The sequence below is a fragment of the Podarcis cretensis genome (assembly GCF_951804945.1).
Source record: "Podarcis cretensis genome assembly, chromosome: 8".
In the NCBI taxonomy this organism is placed as follows: Eukaryota; Metazoa; Chordata; class Lepidosauria; order Squamata; family Lacertidae; genus Podarcis; species Podarcis cretensis.
In genome coordinates, this window is record NC_137177.1 from 78,259,375 (window position 1) to 78,278,432 (window position 19,058).

Sequence of the window (19,058 nt, forward strand, 5' to 3'; positions counted from 1 at the left end):
AGGCCAGAGTCCCACAAGCAGCTCTTCAAAGAGGGTGGAGTCTCAGGAACACATAAATGGGCACCCAGTTGGCCTTCTAGAAATTCCTAAACAGGGAAAGGGTAGAGAGGCTCTCCTGGTTTTAAAGCTAAGGAAAGGGAGATAGTGGCGATTTGTGAAGTTCCAGGAACATTCCTTGTTTATGATGTAGGTGTGCTCAAAGCAGGAAGCTATTCTCCATTCTCTATTATTATCATTATGGTTACTGTTATTAGTGTGCTCCATGCTCCCTAACCTGGAGCCCTTCAGATTCTTTGGATGCTACAACACCTCTGACTGTTGGCCAAGTTGGCTGGAGCTGTAGTGTGAAACATCTGGAGGGCACTTTGTGCATTCAGGAAGGCTGGTGCCATTGCACAGTCAACCACTCTGCACCCATGTAAGATTGTGGCTAAACCACCTGCAAACCAACTAAATTGATGGATGTCAATTTTCTGCTCATCAATGGTCTACGACGTCTTCACTGTAAGCTTACGTCTACCTCAAAGGACACACACTATAAATAGTGGGCTTAGATTCATGGAATCTATTTAGTAATGTCCATTGATGCAAATTCAGTCTACTCTGAGGAGGACTGTTGGAGCCAGCCGTCACAAGTGGCATTTCTTTAGGGTAAAATAAAGACCCAGAAAGCCAGCAATATTTCCATAATAAGAGAGAGCAGCTCGTTCAGACTTCTTCTCCTCTCCGGTCACTTTTTATTGTCCTTTGTTCTGTCCAGCCGCATGGCCGTTTGCCAATCTCATGTTAATCTCATCCGGTCAAGCTTTTATTGCCCCTTTACCATATAAGGTAATCATTGCCCAGAGGAATGTCAGGGGGCATCCTGCAGTATTTACAAGCCTCTGCCTTAGCTTTATGACTCCCACATGCCCTCTTTCTTTATTTTATTAATCAGAGTCATAAATGTCCGTTCCAATACGATTATATCAAGTGCGATAAGCGACTCTTGTGAAACCGGAAGCGGGCCGCGGACTGGAGAACCATGCAGTACATATAGAGATTAAAGAAGGAATACATTGAATACAGCAACACAAAATAACACAAATAACTACTATAGTGATCACTAAAATTAATAAATGTCGAAGCCAACTTCCATCCGGAAGCCAAGAATATAAGAATTCTGATTCCAAGCTGCATGGTAGGCTTCCTTTCTAGTTTATAGCCATGCACTCGTGTCACTCCTACAGCACTGAGACTGGTCACTGTATGTTCCTGTAAGAGAACAAGAGCTATTAAAAGTGAAATTCAATGTATATTGACAGTCTGGATATATGCCCCATGATTCTTTCCCCTCTCTAATTTGAAAACAAATGGGGGCAGGCATACACACCCAACATTTAGAAGCATGCAATAAACTGGTAAACTTAATCATATCTTGTACAAAAGTATTATCCCTCCATATTTTATGATAATTTTCTCCCCTAAAAGTCTTATTCAACAACGCTGTTCTTATAGTTCGAGAGTGGCTGAGCCGTGGATGCTGCCAACCAGAATAGGATTCTGATGACAGCGGCTTGCCAGCTGATAAGGTGAAATATGGTGGTTTCAACTGGACTATGTCGTCTGCTCCTCTTCCTTGTATAACGGTGCAGGAAAGGATGGCAAGGCAAATGGTGAGGAAGGCAAACACTGCCAGATGCAGTTTGTGTGTAGCACCTCTAGGTGGCCCATGCGGAAAGGTTTCGATGCTTCATCCACAAAATGCTGACAAAGTGTAGGGGAGTTCCGCATGCTGTGAGGCAGGACAACCCACTGATATCGCTGGGTGGGCTGCAAATTGTTATATACTGGCAATGTAAAAGCAAACCGTTCCTGTCTGCTGGGGCCAGTGGGATGAAGATGGTTCAATGTGGCCGAAAGTCAATTGTTCAGAAATAAGCTGTTCAGAAATGAGATGGTGCCATTGCTGCAGATTTTTCTTTTGGTGGAGGCCACTGTTCTACCCACACTGAGGTATCAGTGATCTTGGTTTGCCACGCTGGAAACGTTGTATCGGTGGCTACAGGCTGGTTTTTATTTAACGCTGCTGTTAACAGATGAGCTGCTGTACCTACAGACTGACAAATGCGAGGCATGGCTGCTGTGTCTGTGGCAGGATTGTGTATTATCGGGTGCAACGCAACCTTACAATCCTCATTTGCATTTTCAAAGGCCAATTGTTTGATAATTATTTGTTTGGCTTCAGGATTTTCAATTTGTCTACTCACTGCTGTAATCAGCCTGTCCATAAAGGAAGAATATGATTCTCTAGGTTCTTGTCTGATTGAACCCCACCTAGACTGGATACTGGTGGGTTCCGGGATTTTTCTCATTGCTTGTTGAGCAGCAAGAGCAGTATCCCTCAATAAGATCTGCAGCAGTGTGGCTTGCACTGAAGCCTGAGCAAGGGGCCCACGCCCCATCATAGCATCCATCACATCTGCGAGGGTAAGATTAAGATTATTCCCTCTTGCTTGTTGCAGTAAAGCAGGAGCACAAGCACGACAAGCGATTTCCCATTCATGGGCAAACAATACACCAGCTGATGGGGGTAAAACTGTACGTGCCAAAAGCTTGATGTCATCTGGAAACAACAGCTGGGCTAATGTAGCTTCCAAAAGAGCTTGTGTAAATGGAGCTTGCAGTCCATTTGTCCTAACTGACAATTGAAGCTCTTTCAAGATTTTAAAGTCAAAAGGTTGGTGCTGGGCTTGAGTTCCTGCTGGAGCACCAGCAGGGGGCACAATAACAGGGAATGCCATGGTATCCTGTGATAAGGAACAGGCAAATACTGCACGTTGAAAAAGGGTAGCTTGTTCTGCCGCTGAAAGAGTAGGGTCATTTCCAGCCAGACCACTGTATTTTTGCAGGATTGGGTCCTCTAGTGAGGAACTGTAATCTGGAGGTTTGGAGTCTGGGGCTGCTGGCAAAGCAAGTGCTGGAACACATGGCAGAACAGCAGGCTGAATTAAAGAAGCTGAAGGTTGTGTTGGCAATGCAGCCATGGAGATATTTTTTGGTGATAAAGAACCCATAGCATATCAAATTTTACACCAAGCATTTAAAATTCTAACACCTATGCTGGGATGTCCATGAAAATGTGCTCCAATCTTATCCCATTGTTTTTTTTCCCAAGTCCCATCTGCAGGAAACCAGGGGCAATGCTCATCGATGGCCAGAATGAGCTGTATCAAATCACCATCAGGAACTTCCAATTTGTTGGAGGAGAGGAGAAATTTTAAGTCTCTTAAAAATTTTTGTTGCGGAGATGACAGGGAGCTGCCCATATTTCTAAAATCAATATAAAAGGGATCGAACTCACCGGGATCTTTTTTTAAAGATGTAAAGCACTTTGCAATCCTTGCCGGACGTAGTGAGCCGATGATATCCACTGCTTGGATCGAAAATCCTCTCACAGTTTCTTTTAAAATCCTCTTAGTCTGCCTCAGACTGTTTTCTTTAAGTTGCCTCTCACGGTTCTCTTTGAAGTCAGTCTCACACTGCTTTCTTTAGTCAGCCTCCTTTGTCTTAAGTTTTCCTCTTCTTTTAATTGAGCCTCACATGGGGCACCACTTGTTGGAGCCAGCCGTCACAAGTGGCATTTCTTTAGGGTAAAATAAAGACACAGAAAGCCAGCAATATTTCCATAATAAGAGAGAGCAGCTCGTTCAGACTTCTTCTCCTCTCCGGTCACTTTTTATTGTCCTTTGTTCTGTCCAGCCGCATGGCCGTTTGCCAATCTCATGTTACCTCATCCGGTCAAGCTTTTATTGCCCCTTTACCATATAAGGTAATCATTGCCCAGAGGAATGTCAGGGGGCACCCTGCAGTATTTACAAGCCTCTGCCTTAGCTTTATGACTCCCACAGAGGACTAATATGGGATACAGTGCATTATTGTTTTCTGAGTGCCTTGAATTCCCCTAAATAATTTTTAAGGATAGCTGTTTCAGCTGATATCCAAACAATCATTCCAGGATTCAGAGGCATGGTTGTTGCGGTGGAGGAAGCTGTTCAGTCATTTTTAATATGTGTTGGAGATGCATACTCAGATCTTAAGCTGCATCTCTTTATATTTCTAGTGCGGGGAAAATGGAATGTATTTGTTACGACGAAAATTGGAAACCCACAGGAAGTTATGTAAGCAAAAGAGGTTGGTATGGACCGGAAGATTCCGGGGGATGGGGGGAAAGGATGATGAACCTTTTGGATACTCTCTATGCTTTGGCAGCTTTCCCTTTTTCTCCTATTAAATATTTAAAAGTCCTTCTTCACTGAGAAATGAGATCCGCACCATTTATGGTCTTGATCATGGTTCGCTAACATCTTGTCTTGAGGGCACATGGGAGAGCAGGGAAAAGTTTTTCAGGCATTAAACATCAATAAGGCCAACTGCATGCTTCAACCCTTTCTATGGGCTTCAGCAGAATTGTCCTTTCAAACGTGATTTGGGCAGTGAGAGAGAACACCTAGGATGGCAACTTCCTGGTCAAGATGGCTTTCTGTTTTGGCTGTTCTGTTCATGCCAGGTGCTCCTGTTCCTTTAATTCTAGCAGACAAGAATTCAGCAGGTGTAACTTTGCTAACAAAGAAGTATCCATGATGGGAAGTTACTGACTTGCTGAATGTCTATCATTTGCTCAAGTATTAAACAAGGTGAATGCTGCTCTAGGAAGATGAGAAGGCAATCAATAGAGGACTCAGGATGAGTTGGGGGGGAGGGCAATAAGGATGAGCAGAGACCCGAGAAGCATGCCCTCAGAGGAAAGGTTATAGTCATATCCAACTGATTTATATTCCGATTAGAGCCATTGGAATTAATGGACCTATGTTAGGCATGCTCTTTAATTTCAATGGGCCTACTTGAACTGGCACTAACATTGGATACAACACATAGTTGGTTCAGCCTAGAGAACAGAAGAGTGAAGGGGGAGAGGAGAGGAGAACACTCTTTACATCCATGGAAGGCTCTCAATTGGAAGATGGCAAAGAATCATCTTTTGCTGCCCCAGAGGAGTGGAGTGGGTCTTGTGGCTTAAGTTGCAGGAAAGTAGATTTTGGTAGAACGTTAGGAGGCAATTCCTGATGGTAAAAACAGGGGGACAATGGACCCAATCCCAACAGATTTGTGTTTGGGATTGAGAGAGCAAGAATGCCCCTACTTTCTTTAGAAAGCCACAAGTTGGGGATGCTTGTAATGAAAGGGACTGGACTCAATGACTTCCAAAGTCCCTCTCAGTTCTCTAATTGTGTAGTTCCTGGCTTCCTGAGGGCTGATCTTTCAGAGTAATGAATCACATGCCCTCTACTTTCTCCTCACAGATGCAGAGGCGGCTATGGCTGAAGAAAACTGAGAAGCAGATTGCAATCAACCCAGATGCTCAGAAGGTTCACCAAAAGATCTCAAAGGCACACCTCCACTGCTTGATACCTCCACTCCACCCCTGTCTTCCATTAGCCCTGAACCCTGATTTCATGGGCAGTCACCCCAGTTGCCTCAAGGAACCTGTCAAAATTCAGCAATTGCAAATAAATTGTGGTCTTCAAGCCTGTCATTTGGTATCTTGAATGTGAACCTACAAGATGTTTATCCTGAGGTGCCCCCACGTACTGGGCCCTCCAACATACTCTGAAAAGAGGAAAAAGCTCTGCAACAAAAAAACAAAAAAAAATGCATATGCCTCATGTCATGTTCAAAGTGGTGTCCCCTTTTTAGGTAAATTGTTGGGCCCAAAAATATACCCGTGTGTCAGAGCTGCCTCCAGGTCCCAGCTCACAGAGGACCAACGCTAGGCTGTAGTTATGTACAAAAGTCTTTATTAAGCTCTACGTCTCGACCTTAGACCGGCAAAGTCCCGTCTGAGTCTTCGCCCCTTCCACACCAGTTTCAGACTCTCGCCTTGCTCCACCTCTTCCTAAGTTCCTTTCTCCTCTGGGCCCTCCTGCCCGCTAGGGTTTCATCCTTCCTGGACTCCTCTGACGCTGACCCTGATGATTCTTCCCCCTCCTTCCGGCGGGCTTTAGGACCTGGTTCCCTATCCGGGCTACCTTCTGTGCCGCTCGCCTGTACATTTGAACTTGGCGCGCGCGCCCAGCCTGCAACTTTCCTCTTGACCGTTCCCTCGCTCTCTGATGGAGGCGTGGCCACCCCTGACTCCTCTTCTCTCGCTGGTGGTGAATATGTGGGCTCTGATACCTGGGACTCCTCCCCCCACTACGCTCTGGTGGGGAAGCTGGTCCTGATTTCCAACTGCTGCTCTGGGAGTCCCCGCTGGCCCCTTGTTTCTGGGGTGTCCCCCTTGGGTCCCCCCTTGCCCTGCCCATCGGCGCCCCCTTCTGTGAATCTTCCGATTCGCTGGAGAGGCTCACGGAATCTATTGGGCTGCTGTCATCCTCTCCTACGCTGCCCTCGGATTGCTCCCCCTCGCTCTCCATCTCCTCTCCTCCCTGCGCTCCCGCTGAGTCCCTGACACCGTGTCTTTCCACGCAAGCGAAGCTTTTCTCCAGAATTTAATTTCCTAGGAGAAAAGGGTAACCTGTTGAATTTCTCCCAGACACACACATCAGTTAAAGCCACAAGAAACCTCCTTTTCCCCAGTTCCCAAGAAATCTTATTCAAAGTTGTGTCCCCCTTTTAGGTGCATTGTCAGGCCCCAAGATATACCCTTTTATGTACACACTGATAGTTTGATACCTGGTAGTGAAGCTTTTCTCCAGAATGGAATCTCCTAGAAGAAAAGCCTAACCTGTTGAATTTCTCCCAGACACACACATCTGTTAAAGCCACAAAGAGAGTTCAAACTAGACATGTATACATTTTTACATTAATCTAAATATACTGTGAGTTCTCACTGAGTGCCCAGTCTTTAGCTTCTGGTATAGTGATTAAAAGCGGTGGACTCGTAATCTGGTGAACTGGGTTCGCTTCCCCACTCCTCCACATGCAGCCGCTGGGTGACCTTGGGCTAGTCACACTTCTATGAAGTCTCTCGGCCTCACTCACCTCACAGAGTGTTTGTTGTGGGAGAGGAAGGGAAAGGACATTGTTAGCCGCTTTGAGACTCCTTAAGGGGAGTGAAAGGCGGGATATAAAGTTCAAACTCTTCTTCTTCTTGCCTAAGCCTCACTGAACAGTTGTTACATTTTGCATTTGTTATTTGGGGTCAGGGAATCCTCTTAGACCCACCCACACTTATTGCAGAAGATCATTTCTAGGGAGCCACCTGATTGCAGACAAACACACCCCAGGAAAGATCTGTACTTCTTGCTAGTAAAAAACAAAAGGCAGATTGTGGTTATTCAAAGGGTTACAACTTGAGGATGAGAACAATGCACTAGAGGGTGGGGGTTCTGCTTCATAACTTCATTTCCAGTGGGAACACAGATGGGCTTCTGAAAGAAAGAACATGAAATCTCCAAGTCTGGGTACCCTTCCGGCTGTGGTCCCCAGACATCAGTCCCCCTGCACCTACCTCTTGGAGGCACCATGTCTTTTGCAGGCTTTAAAAGAGCCCTTCTGAGCACACACAGGGTGCACTTCTATCCATGTATTCTTGAGTAGAATCACAGAATTGTTGAGTTGGAAGGAACCCTGAGGATCATCTCGTCCAACCCACTGCAAAGCAGGAATATGCAGCTGTCTCATATACAGGGATCGAACCTGCAACCTTGGCATTACCAGCACCACGCTGTAGCCAACTGAGCTAACTAGGCTTGTCTCAACTGTGCTCTAGACAAGATCAGATAGTCAGAAATACTAAAAGAGAAGGGAGTTTCCTAAAGGTGAAGTATTGAAGGCACAAATGGAGACAATCAGGCGCGTCGCCTTGCCCCCACAACAGTGGGTGCCTGGGGCAAGGTGATGTTACTGTGGCATGCGTCCGTGCATGAGTGATGTCAGCACGTCCCGCAGCGTGCTGACATCAATTGCACACCCTGTGGACCATGTACACACCATGCAACAGAATGTTGGGGGTGTCCCCTTTATTTAAAATTTGTGGGTGCCCAGGCACCCAGGACCTTGCATAGTTGGCACCTATGCAGACAATTCAGGAAATAGAGTAATGGGCAGTGCAGGGAAGAAAGAAAAATGCTTTATTTGACAAAGGGAAAGAAAGGATTCGAAGGAGAGAAATAACGGGAGGAGCGAGTTAAAATGAGAGCAGACTAAAAGGCAAAACTGAGGAAAAGGTTCATATATCTCTTCATTTGGTTTTTTGGTCTTGGCTTTCAGCTCCTTTAGCTATTATTCTGCATCATTTCCCTTGAGGCCAAGGTGACTAATGGGAGGCAGAGAGGTTGGTGGATGAGGCCTCCAGGAGTGTTCTAGCTTTGTCCCATTCCCACAAGGATAGCTCCCTTGATGTCAGGGAGAAAGGGGGCCTCAGGGTTGAGGACTCCCTAGAATGGACCAATTCCTTGGTGAATGAGCAGCTAGACTTTACTGCTCAGAATACTTCTGGGTCAGGTCTTTTCAGGTCGGTTGGTGACCCTTGCAAAGCATCAGGTCAATTCAGGGGATGCTGCATATTCAGGAACATATTTCTATATATTTGGGGAGAACCCCCTAAACCCTAGAAACTGATAAATGGTAGGATTTTGGTGAACTGGGATATGGATGAAAGTACAAACTGCAGAACTGTGTCAGACAAGGAATCCCTGGGCTAGCTTATAAAAACCAGCCTGGATGGCCTAGCAAAGAGCAAATCTGTTAACATGGCAAAAGGTGTTCACGGGTCATCTGAGAGGAATCCTTTCGCCTGGAGAGAGAGGTGTTGCCAACTAATGCCTCTCCAACTTCCTGCTCATCCTCAAAACCCCTCATCACATCCTCAGCTAAGTTTTTCCCTTGTCAGTACAGGGAAAGGCAGTACCTGCCAACTATGTAATAAAAAACTGCTTATCTGCTGGTGTGCTGTTGTTCATAAAAATGAAGTCCTTATGAATTAATTCTAAAGAATTTCTTGTGTGCAGGAGAATTGATGCCTCTTTCTCAGGGGAAGAAACAGGTTCTAGAAATCAGATGGTGGTTTTCGGCACACCATTAATTAAAACACTGCCAATGGAAAATAACATTTCCTAATTTACTGAGCAAACAGAACAAAAGCCGTGTTTAATTTGAGGAGAAAGAGACATAGAGATTGTGGTCATTCTTAAGCCAGCACTTGCACTGGGGAACGAGACACGCAAGCAAACATACAGTGGAAAAATTCCCTTTTTACTAAGCAGCCAAGCAGACCATGTGCTACCTCCATGAAGATCATACCTGGTTTGTTTCCTTTTTTATTCAACAAAATTTCAATAGCTCTTGATTGCAGTAAAACCTCTAAGGGTGTGTGTGTGTGTGTGTGTGTGTGTGTGTTTGTATTCATTAGAAACCAGTTGAAAAGAATTTTTAAAAAGCATTTAAAATGTCTGGATAGGCTGGCCTAAGGAATGCAATGCCTCCACCACCACCATCTCGGTTTGCTGACTTTACTCATAACAGAGTTAACCCTTAAATTACACACTGAATGAACTCTGCTGCAAACCTCTGACATTTTCCGCAATCACACATCTCTCTGCCAGGCGAGCAGGAGGCATGATCACAATTCAAGGACAGAAATGACACATTTAAGAAAAAATATACAAAGGAGTGAAGTGCCGTGCAATGCCCTCTTTATTAATTATGTGAAAACAAATCTTTTTCATATCTTCACTTGAAGCAGAAAAGTTCCTGAGAAGATATGAAAAAGATTTGGGTAGAGAGGAGGCAAGACAGCAAGGAGGTGACCTGGTTGTGGGGGGGGCAGGGGGGGACGGAGCCGAGGGTGGGGGTGGGGGGTCAGAGGAGGAAACGGAGGATTCAAAGTCGGAGGAAGAAGAAGAAGGAGAAGGCAGAGAATCTAAAAGAAGGAATAATACCAGATTATAAAGCAGAAATAAGGATAAAGTGAACCTAACAATAACCCAAAATGTCTCTTAAGTTTTTTTCGTGGAATGTGAACGGCTTTAACGATAAGCCCAAGAGAAATAAATTTGAAAAGATTATAAAGAAAAAAAACATTGATGTCATTTGTTGCCAAGAAACCCATGTTGCTAAAAAACACAAGCATATTCTAATAAATAAAAGGTTGGGAATAGAATTCATCAATTCAGATTCTAAGAAAAAGAGAGGAGTAGTAATTTATGCAAAAGAGAAATTAGAACCCAAACAAATATGCAAAGATGAGGAAGGAAGAATCTTAGGAATCCAAATTAATTACCAGGGAAAAAGAATAAATGTGGTAACAGTCTATGCCCCAAACTCAAATAGAATGGAGTTTTTTAAAAAATTGGAACAACTTTTATTAGATTTAGATAACAACAAACTAGTCCTACTTGGAGATTTAAACGCGGTGCCGACACCAGAATTAGATAGAAACACAAGGAAAAAAAATTTAAACCAAGGGAAATTACCAAAATCGTTTAATGATTTGGAAGAAAATCTGGACTTAATAGATATATGGAGATATAGAAACCCCACAACGAAACAATTTACCCACTTCTCTGAACCACACCAGAGTTGGAGCAGACTGGATCAAATATGGATTTTGAGAGAATTAGTAATAAGAACGGAGAGATGTGAAATTTTACCCAGAACTTTATCGGATCACAGCCCAATAACATTACAATTAAAATGGAAGACCCAAGGTCTGTACAGATGGAGAATGAATGACTACCTATTTGAAAAAGAAGAAGTGATCGAAAAAGCAAAAACCACTATAAAAGATTATTTTGCTTTAAATATTAACAAAGAGACTGGAATAGATATAGTATGGGATGCCAGTAAGGCAGTGTTAAGAGGTCTCCTGATACAACAAAACTCCCAAAGAAAAAAGGCTAAGGAAAGAAAAAAAGAAGAATTAATCCTTCAACTGAAAGAATGTGAAAAAAATATGATAAAAAATCCAAAAGATGATTGCCATAAGCAACAATATAAAATGCTCCAAATACAATATTCAACATTAATAAGCCAAGAGGTTGAATGGGGAATAAAGTTAATGAAACAAAAGTTCTTCGAATCAGCAAATAAAATTGGAAAATTTCTGGCGTGGCAACTGAGGAAAAGAAGAAAATGTAGCATCATAAACAAAATAAAAGTAGATGATCAAGTTCTGGAAGATCCTAAAATAATAAAAAAGCACTTCCTTAAATTTTATATGAACTTATACAAAAGAGAAGAAGAAGATTTAACGAACATTATAAAATACCTAGAAGAAAATAGTCCAAAAAAAATAACAGAAGAAGAAAGAACCGCCTTAAACAGACCCATAAAAATAGAGGAAATTCGAGAAGCGATCAAGAGGATGAAATTAGGAAAAGCCCCAGGACCAGATGGTTTATCAGCTAAATATTACAAGGTCCTAGAGGAATATATAACACCAGTACTATGTGATGTTATGAATGAGATATTAAGAGGAGGAAAAATGCCAACATCCTGGAAAGAAGCCTACATTACTTTGATCCCAAAACCAGATTCAGATAAACTCAATATTACGAATTACAGACCGATTTCACTACTGAACAATGATTATAAAATCTTTGCAGACATAATGGCACATAGACTTAAAAAATGTTTAATTAGCCTTATACACAGTGATCAGGCCGGCTTCCTTCCTAATAGACAAATAAAAGACAACATCAGGCACACAATAGACATTATTGAATATCTAGAATGTCATAACGAAATCCCTGCCGCTTTAATGTTCGTCGACGCCGAGAAGGCTTTCGATAATGTCTCCTGGGGTTTTCTAATAAAATGTCTGGAAAAAACAGGGATAGAGGGCACATTCCTAGAAGGAGTTAGAGCAATATACACACAACAAAGAGCCAGATTAATTATAAATAACAACCTGACAGAACAGTTTGAAATAGCAAAAGGTACTCGACAGGGGTGCCCTCTATCACCGCTGCTGTTTATCATAGTCTTAGAGACAATTACAAATAAGATAAGGAAAACCCCAGAGATCCGTGGTATAAAAATCGGCGCGAATGAACATAAATTGAAAACATATGCAGATGACCTTATGTTGTCATTGGAAGAACCAAAGGAGAGCATCGGCAAAGTTATAAAATTACTAGAAGAATTTGGAAAACTATCGGGATTTAAATTGAACAAAGAAAAAACCAAAATAATGACTAAAAATATAAAAGAAGACATCATAAATGAGCTTGAAAGACAAACTGGAATTAAAATAACCAAAAAAGTAAAATATCTTGGAATTTGGATAACTATGAAAAATATAAATTTGATGGAAAATAATTATAAGAAAACATGGAAAGAGATAATGAAGGACTTGGATATATGGAACAGATTACATCTCTCGTGGTTGGGCAGAATGGCGGCAATTAAAATGAGTTTATTACCCAAATTACTCTTCTTATTCCAGAACATTCCAATAATTAGGGGAATTGCAATATTTAAAGAATGGCAGAGACTACTTTCCAAATTTATTTGGCAGGGAAAAAGACCCAGAATTAAATTTAAATTGCTTACAGACCAAAGAGATGGGGGGGGGGGCTCTTGCGGTCCCAAATCTGAGGTTATATTATGAGGCCGCATGTCTTTGTTGGGTAAAAGACTGGATCGTCATTAAAAATAGAGAGATGTTAGATCTAGAGGGGTTTAACTTAAGATTCGGTTGGCACGCTTATCTATGGCGAGATAAGGGAAGGGTTCATAAAGGTTTTTCTAACCATATTTTCAGAGGGCCACTATTGGAAGTCTGGGAAAGGAATAAAAAATTGCTGGAGCAGAAGACACCGTGGTGGCTATCACCAATTGATATTTTAACAATTAAAAAATTAAACATTGAGGGGGAACGATGGACGTATGAGGACTTATTAACCAAAACAGAATCCGGGTGGAGGATTAGACCATACGAAGAAATAAAAAATAAGTTGACTGGTTGGATTCAATATCATCAAATAAATTCAATGTGGGCGGAAGACAAAAAGATTGGAATAAATGAGAAAAAATCTAGATTCCAGATTGAAATAATAGAAAGTAAAACAAAATTATTATCAAAAATTTATAACCAGTTGCTTGAGTGGGACACCAAGGATGAGGAAGTAAAGGAGGTGATGGTGAGGTGGGCGGTAGATCTAGGGTATAATATAGAGTTTGATAAATGGAAGGCTTTATGGTGTAAAGATATGAACTTTTCAGCATGCACGACACTTAAGGAAAATATGTACAAGATGATGTACAGATGGTACATAACGCCGATAAAATTGCATAAAATTTATAGAACAGGCGACAAACTGTGTTGGAAATGTAAGAGTAAAGAGGGCGAATTTATTCACATGTGGTGGACGTGCGAGATTCTCAAAAAATTCTGGGAATCTATCTATAATGAATTAAAAAAAATCTTCAAATATACGTTTGTTAAAAAACCTGAAACCTTCCTGCTGGGGATAATTGGCAAAGATATTAAAGAAGAAGATAGAACCCTTCTTCAATACGCAACAGCGGCCGCTAGAACCCTCATAGCACAGTACTGGAAAACAGCAAAAACCCCAACATTAAAGGAGTGGCAATTTAAATTAATGGATTACTTAGAATTGGCAAAATTGACTCAGAAAATAAGAAATCAAAAAAGTACAAAATTTAGTAATGAATGGGATAAATTTAGAATATATATGGAAATAGAGACAAGGGGAAAATCAAAATGTTAATCAGAAATGTAGATGTATTTTAAAAAAAAATCACAGTAGGCATGAGATAACGCTTACTACGTTATAAATTTTATTTTGGAATAGATACAGCAGAAAGATAATTAAGATAACATTATCCGAAATCGAGATAAAGGGAAGTCAATCAATGTTGTTGTAAAATTAATGTTGTGTTGTTTAAGTTGTAAAATTAATGTTGTGTTGTTAAAGTTGTGTTATTTATGTTGTACGTATTTTATGTTCTTTTTCCTTTTTTTCTTTTCTTTTTATGTTTATTTCATTTACTTTTGTTTGTTGTATGTCTGTGAAATATAGTTATGCAAAACTTAATAAAAATATTAAAAAAAAATTATGTGAAAACAAAACATCAATCGAAGTTTTTAAAAAGATTTTCTCCTCTTGTCACAATAGATTGCTTATACTTTAGAAATTATACTTTAGATTGCTTATACGTTAGAAATTGCATTACACTTGTGTTATATGTGATTATAGCAAAGAGTGCCAAGGCCGAAAAGAAATGAAAACATCAAAGTTATTAACAGCCTTTTCCATCATTCTTGTAATCAATCAATCAATATTTTGATCATTGGTTACACAACAGAAATTAAAACAAAGAATGTTTCATTATTTGCAGTTATATTAAGGATAGTTTCCTATGTAGGATTGTATAGTAAGGAGTGTGTAGATTGCTTGATGTCATACAGATTCTGTTAAGCTCCTCTTTCCACCACTATTGTAATGTGTAGGTTCATGTTATGTGGTTATGGCTATGCATGTTCTTTCCCTGAAATGGGCTCCAATTCCACCCCTTCCAGAGCCTTTTGGGATGGGGGGCAGAGTGGACTTGTGCATGAAATTAAGAACACCTGTCCACCACATCCCCCCCCCCCTCACAAAAAAGCCCTGGAACTGAACCGAATCCATAAGCATCAAGGTCCTCAGATATGTGGGTGGGTGGGGTCCAAAGGAACTGATTTTTAGATCAATCTGGGATTCTGCATTCTGGGTTGAGGTGCCAAGGAGGAAGATCCGCAATGTGGACTACTCTGTCGCACTGGATCCTTGTCTTATGTGGCTTCACTGAACGATGGCACGTTTTCCTGCATACCTGTCTGAAGCAGCAGACCCTATTTGTAGAAAGAAGAGAGGTTAAGGCCTCACTGCTGCAGAAGTGGCTTTCTACCCTCCCTACATTGATTTGCTTATCAGTAACTTTCCTCCCCTGAACATCTTTTCGATTTGCTTCAGGAAGGTCAGTGTAGTAGATGGGGAGGGGGGGACTGCTCATTGTTTTCCTTGGGCTGTATCCAATGCTATGGGCAGGAATGGGCTAATGTCTCAGGATGAATGAGGCACAGTGCCCCATAACCTCAATCAACCTTCACCTCACCTGCCAGCTTCTTAATTACAACAGACCCAAGGGGTGGCACTGCCAGTCAGCTCCCTTCCTCTCATCTTTTGCCCTTGCAGAACTCATCTCTGTAGAGGAAGGGTTCTGCCTTTAATTGGCTCTGAAACTACTTACCCATGGCCATGGGTCCAACAAATGAAATAGGCTCCCCCACCCCCACCCCTTAATCATATGCTGTTCAAATGATCATGAAACCATAGAACCGTACAGTTGGGACACAATGGGTCACCTAGTCTAAACTCCCACAATGCAGGCATTAGCAGGTCACTTGGAGATCTCTCTTTTTCCTAACAAGCAATGAATAAATTTAATTAAACTATCACCATCATGTGTGCTTTTCTCATAGGGTGACCCAAAGTGGAGTACATTAAAAAGAACCTGGAAGATCCAATTTAAGGTAAAAATACAACTTCCCAGATCCCTCCCCACTGAAACAGGTCACAATGCCACCCTTAAGAAGCCAAATGTTTCTGCCTGGCACCGAAAAACAGGTAAAGATTATGCCAGACATGCCTCCTTCGGGAGAGCATTCCACACGGGGGTGGGGGAGAGTCACTCTTGAAAAAGCTCAAAGAAGAGATCTCAGAATTTATTGAAGAAGCCAAACTGATTTTCACCAGGACTACGGAATATTTATTGGGAGTTCCAAAAAATAATACACAGGGGTTCAACATGTGGAGCCATATGTGACTCCTGCTATTCCTACTTAGAGCATGTCCGTTGGGTTGTTTCCAATGATAGCCACTCCACAGCTAACCCTGAGCATGCTCAGAAGAGCTGACTGGCCAATCAGGAAGTAAACCCGTTTAACCCAAATAGTTGGTTGAATAATGGCCATTTGCCCTGATAAAATAAGTTACACCTACTCCTCATTTTAAGGAACTTTCCCCTTTTTAAATCAAATGAAATTTGGTGATGGTGGCGGTGACCTGGCTTGCCAGTACAACATGTGAAAAGGATCTAGGGGTCTTGGTAGACAATAAGCTAAACATGAGCCAAGATTGTGACGCAAAAGCAAAAAAGAAGCTAATGCTATCCTAGGCTGCATCAACAGAAGTATAGTGTGCAGTTGAAGGGAAGTAATAGTACCATTTTATTCTGCCTTGGTCAGACCACACTTGAAGTATTGTGTCTTATGGGTGCCACAGTTTAAGAAGAATATTGATGAGCTGGAATGTGTGCAGAAGAGGGTGACCAAGATAATCAAAGGTCTGGAAACCAGGCCTTATGAGGAACTGTTGAGGGAGTTAGGTATGTTTAGCCTGGAAAAAAGAATGACAGGAGATATGCTAGCCATCCTTAAATATCTAAATGGCTGTCACATGGAGGATGGTGTAAGTTTGTTCTCTCCAGCTCTGGTGGGTAAGTCCAGAACCGATGGCTTCACGTTACAAGGAAGCAGATTCTCACTAAACATTAGGAAATATGTTCTGATGGTAATAGCTGTTTGACAGTGGGATAGAATCCTTCAAATGGTGATGAAACCTCCTTCCTTGGAGGGGCTGAAAAAGCATGCAAATGCTGGGCTTTGAAATTCCAACCATCATGCTGATAACCTTCTGTCAGCTGACTGACAGGTGGCATCATGGAAGGTCCCGTGCTCCATGTCTGCTTCAAGGAGGACGACTTGGTAGAGGGTCCCAGCAGGAGCTGGGGGGATTGTGCCCCACCCCGAGTGATCAGGGAAAAGTTAACATGGAGGTGAATGGGAGGAGTGTCCAGTTCAGACGAGGGACACATGAGTCACCTGTAGCGCATTAGGTGCAAGGTGTGTCAGGTAGTGCTGAGCTTCCACGTGCAATGAAGGGATCTTGGAAAGGGGCTGGAAAAGAGCCCCAATGCAGGGCTTTGACACTCCAACCATCAGTTGATGACCTCCTGATATATGGTGATTGACAGGTGGGCAGACCCACCACTTATACATTTGGCCCACTGAGGAATGTGGAGAAAAATATCGGACCTTCTTTCCCCACCCATTTCATGAGGGAAACAGACCCCTGTAATCCACATTGATTGCAGAAAACCTAAATTTCCTGGGGTGTGCTTGAATCCATCTGGAGAAGTCCTGCCTCTGAATGGAGGGATGGAATTGGATGGGGATGTGGGAGACTCTGTCCCTGCCCATGTTTGCAAGTGTGGGAGAGCAGGTTGAAGGGGGTATAGGGGTGTTTTTAGTGGGTGAGTATTTCAGTGACTATTCAGTGAGAAGAATCTTGTTCTATTGTTGTTGATGTTTCATGTCTTCTATATACTGTAGTTTTTGATTTATTTATTTGCCAGTCTTTGTAAACCGCATCAGAATCCCTCCTGATACAAAAAGTGGTATAAAAGTTCGGGGGGGGGGGGCGAGAATCATACCCACCAATCCTCACTAATCTGGCAGTTCAGATTGCAGAGCAGGGGCCACTCTTGCTGCATTTCAAATATAACAAGTCAGGGGGAAAATGAATTAGCAACCCCCACCCTGCACTTAAGGATACAGTTGCATGGCCAACGTCTCATGCTGTTGGAGAACCAATGAGGTGGGAAACGTTAGGTACCGTGGGGAAATAAGAGTCTTGGGAATAAAGTTGAATTGGCTGTACCTTCAAATGAGGCATGTATCTGCTGAGGAGGTCCTGTTCCCAACAATGCAATTTAACAGATGAACCATAACGCAGGTAAAATTAATGGTCAGGGTGAGCTTGGCCCGTTAGGGACAATCTGGGATGTTTATTACTAAAGTCATTGCAGCCTCATTAGGCCAAGAATGGTGCATGTTCCTTGGTATGTAGTGTGAAACGAACTGAACTGGAAAGTGTGTCCACTTTGTAGTAAAGAAAGGGCATTAAACAGAGCTCAGAACACATTTTCTTCTTCCTTATCATGAGACAGAGGAGCAGAGGCTATACTGAATGAGAGCACATAGTACCTGCATCTGGCTACATGTGGCTCCTTGATGCTCCTGGCCTCCTCATGGCCCTGCCTCTGCTGCTGCCAACGTACTTTGCCCCTCAGGCATATTTGCTTGCTTCTCTGGCGCTGGATGTGAAGAGACTTGAGAGTGAACAAACTGTCAGGTCTACCGGTGGACAACAAAGCTTCCAATAAGAAGTAATGAGTCTCTGGCAGGTTTTAGCCATTTATTTACAACAACACAGAGAGAGAGGTATTGTGCCAAATTCTCTCAAAGGAACCAGTTGTTCACTCTAAATCTCCTCCTCCTCTGCAACAGGAAGTGCACCAATTCTCCGATCTCCATACTCCTTGCTTCCATTGCACCTTAACCCTTTTGTATCTCCTAGTCTGAGGGGAGGGAAGGAGATACCATCATGCTCTCAAAAGAAGAGCCTTCCAAACAACCCTCCTGGTTGCTCAGCAACTATCTCGGACCTTTCTATTTCCTCCTCCTACTGAGAGTCTTCTGCATTTACTGTTCTCTCTGCTGGGGGTGTGAAAGAAAGGAAGGTTATTCCTTTCTCCCTCTGATAAAGGCTGCTCTGTCTGATAAATACTGTTGCATGACATTCACGGGTAAATATTGGGGCCATGAGTGATGCCGCCATGCCCTGCTGCATTGGCTTTTGCTGGTATTTAAATAGCTACACTTGAGACAAGGATATTACACCACGTGGAGTCTTTGACTGAGCAGGCTTCTTCATATGTCCCAAAAGAGGCAGAGGAACAAAGGGGAGGGTCAAGGGCAGGAGCCCTCCTTCACTCGAAGGTCCTTACCCATCCACTGTCTACATGCTCACATTCAATATGGCCTCTGCTCCTCTGTCTCATGATAAGGAAGAAGAAAATATGTTCTGAGCTCTGCTGAATGTCCTCTCTTTGCTACAAAGCAGGCACACTTTCCAGTTCATTTAAGCACCACATAACAAGGAACATGCACCATTCTTGGCCTAATGAGGCAGCGATGACTTTCATAATCAACGCTCCAGATCATC

General features: G+C 42.5%; 2 long non-coding RNA genes across 5 annotated transcripts in view; both read left to right on the plus strand.

Annotated features, from left to right (window-relative positions):
- Nucleotides 1-5,577, plus strand: part of LOC307222234 — a 47,836-nt gene extending 42,259 nt beyond the window's left edge. For 2 of the 4 annotated variants that reach the window (XR_013841654.1, XR_013841655.1), the window contains exons 4-5: nucleotides 4,103-4,173; nucleotides 5,343-5,577. This is a non-coding gene — a long non-coding RNA (uncharacterized lncRNA). The remainder of the gene's footprint in view (nucleotides 1-4,102; nucleotides 4,174-5,342) is intronic. The other 2 variants (XR_013841656.1, XR_013841657.1) reach the window with 1 other exon arrangement.
- LOC307222228 lies at nucleotides 900-3,329 on the plus strand. The gene is made up of 2 exons (XR_013841648.1): nucleotides 900-1,978; nucleotides 2,294-3,329. It is a non-coding gene; the product is annotated as an uncharacterized lncRNA (long non-coding RNA).
- Nucleotides 5,578-19,058: the final 13,481 nt, after the last annotated feature.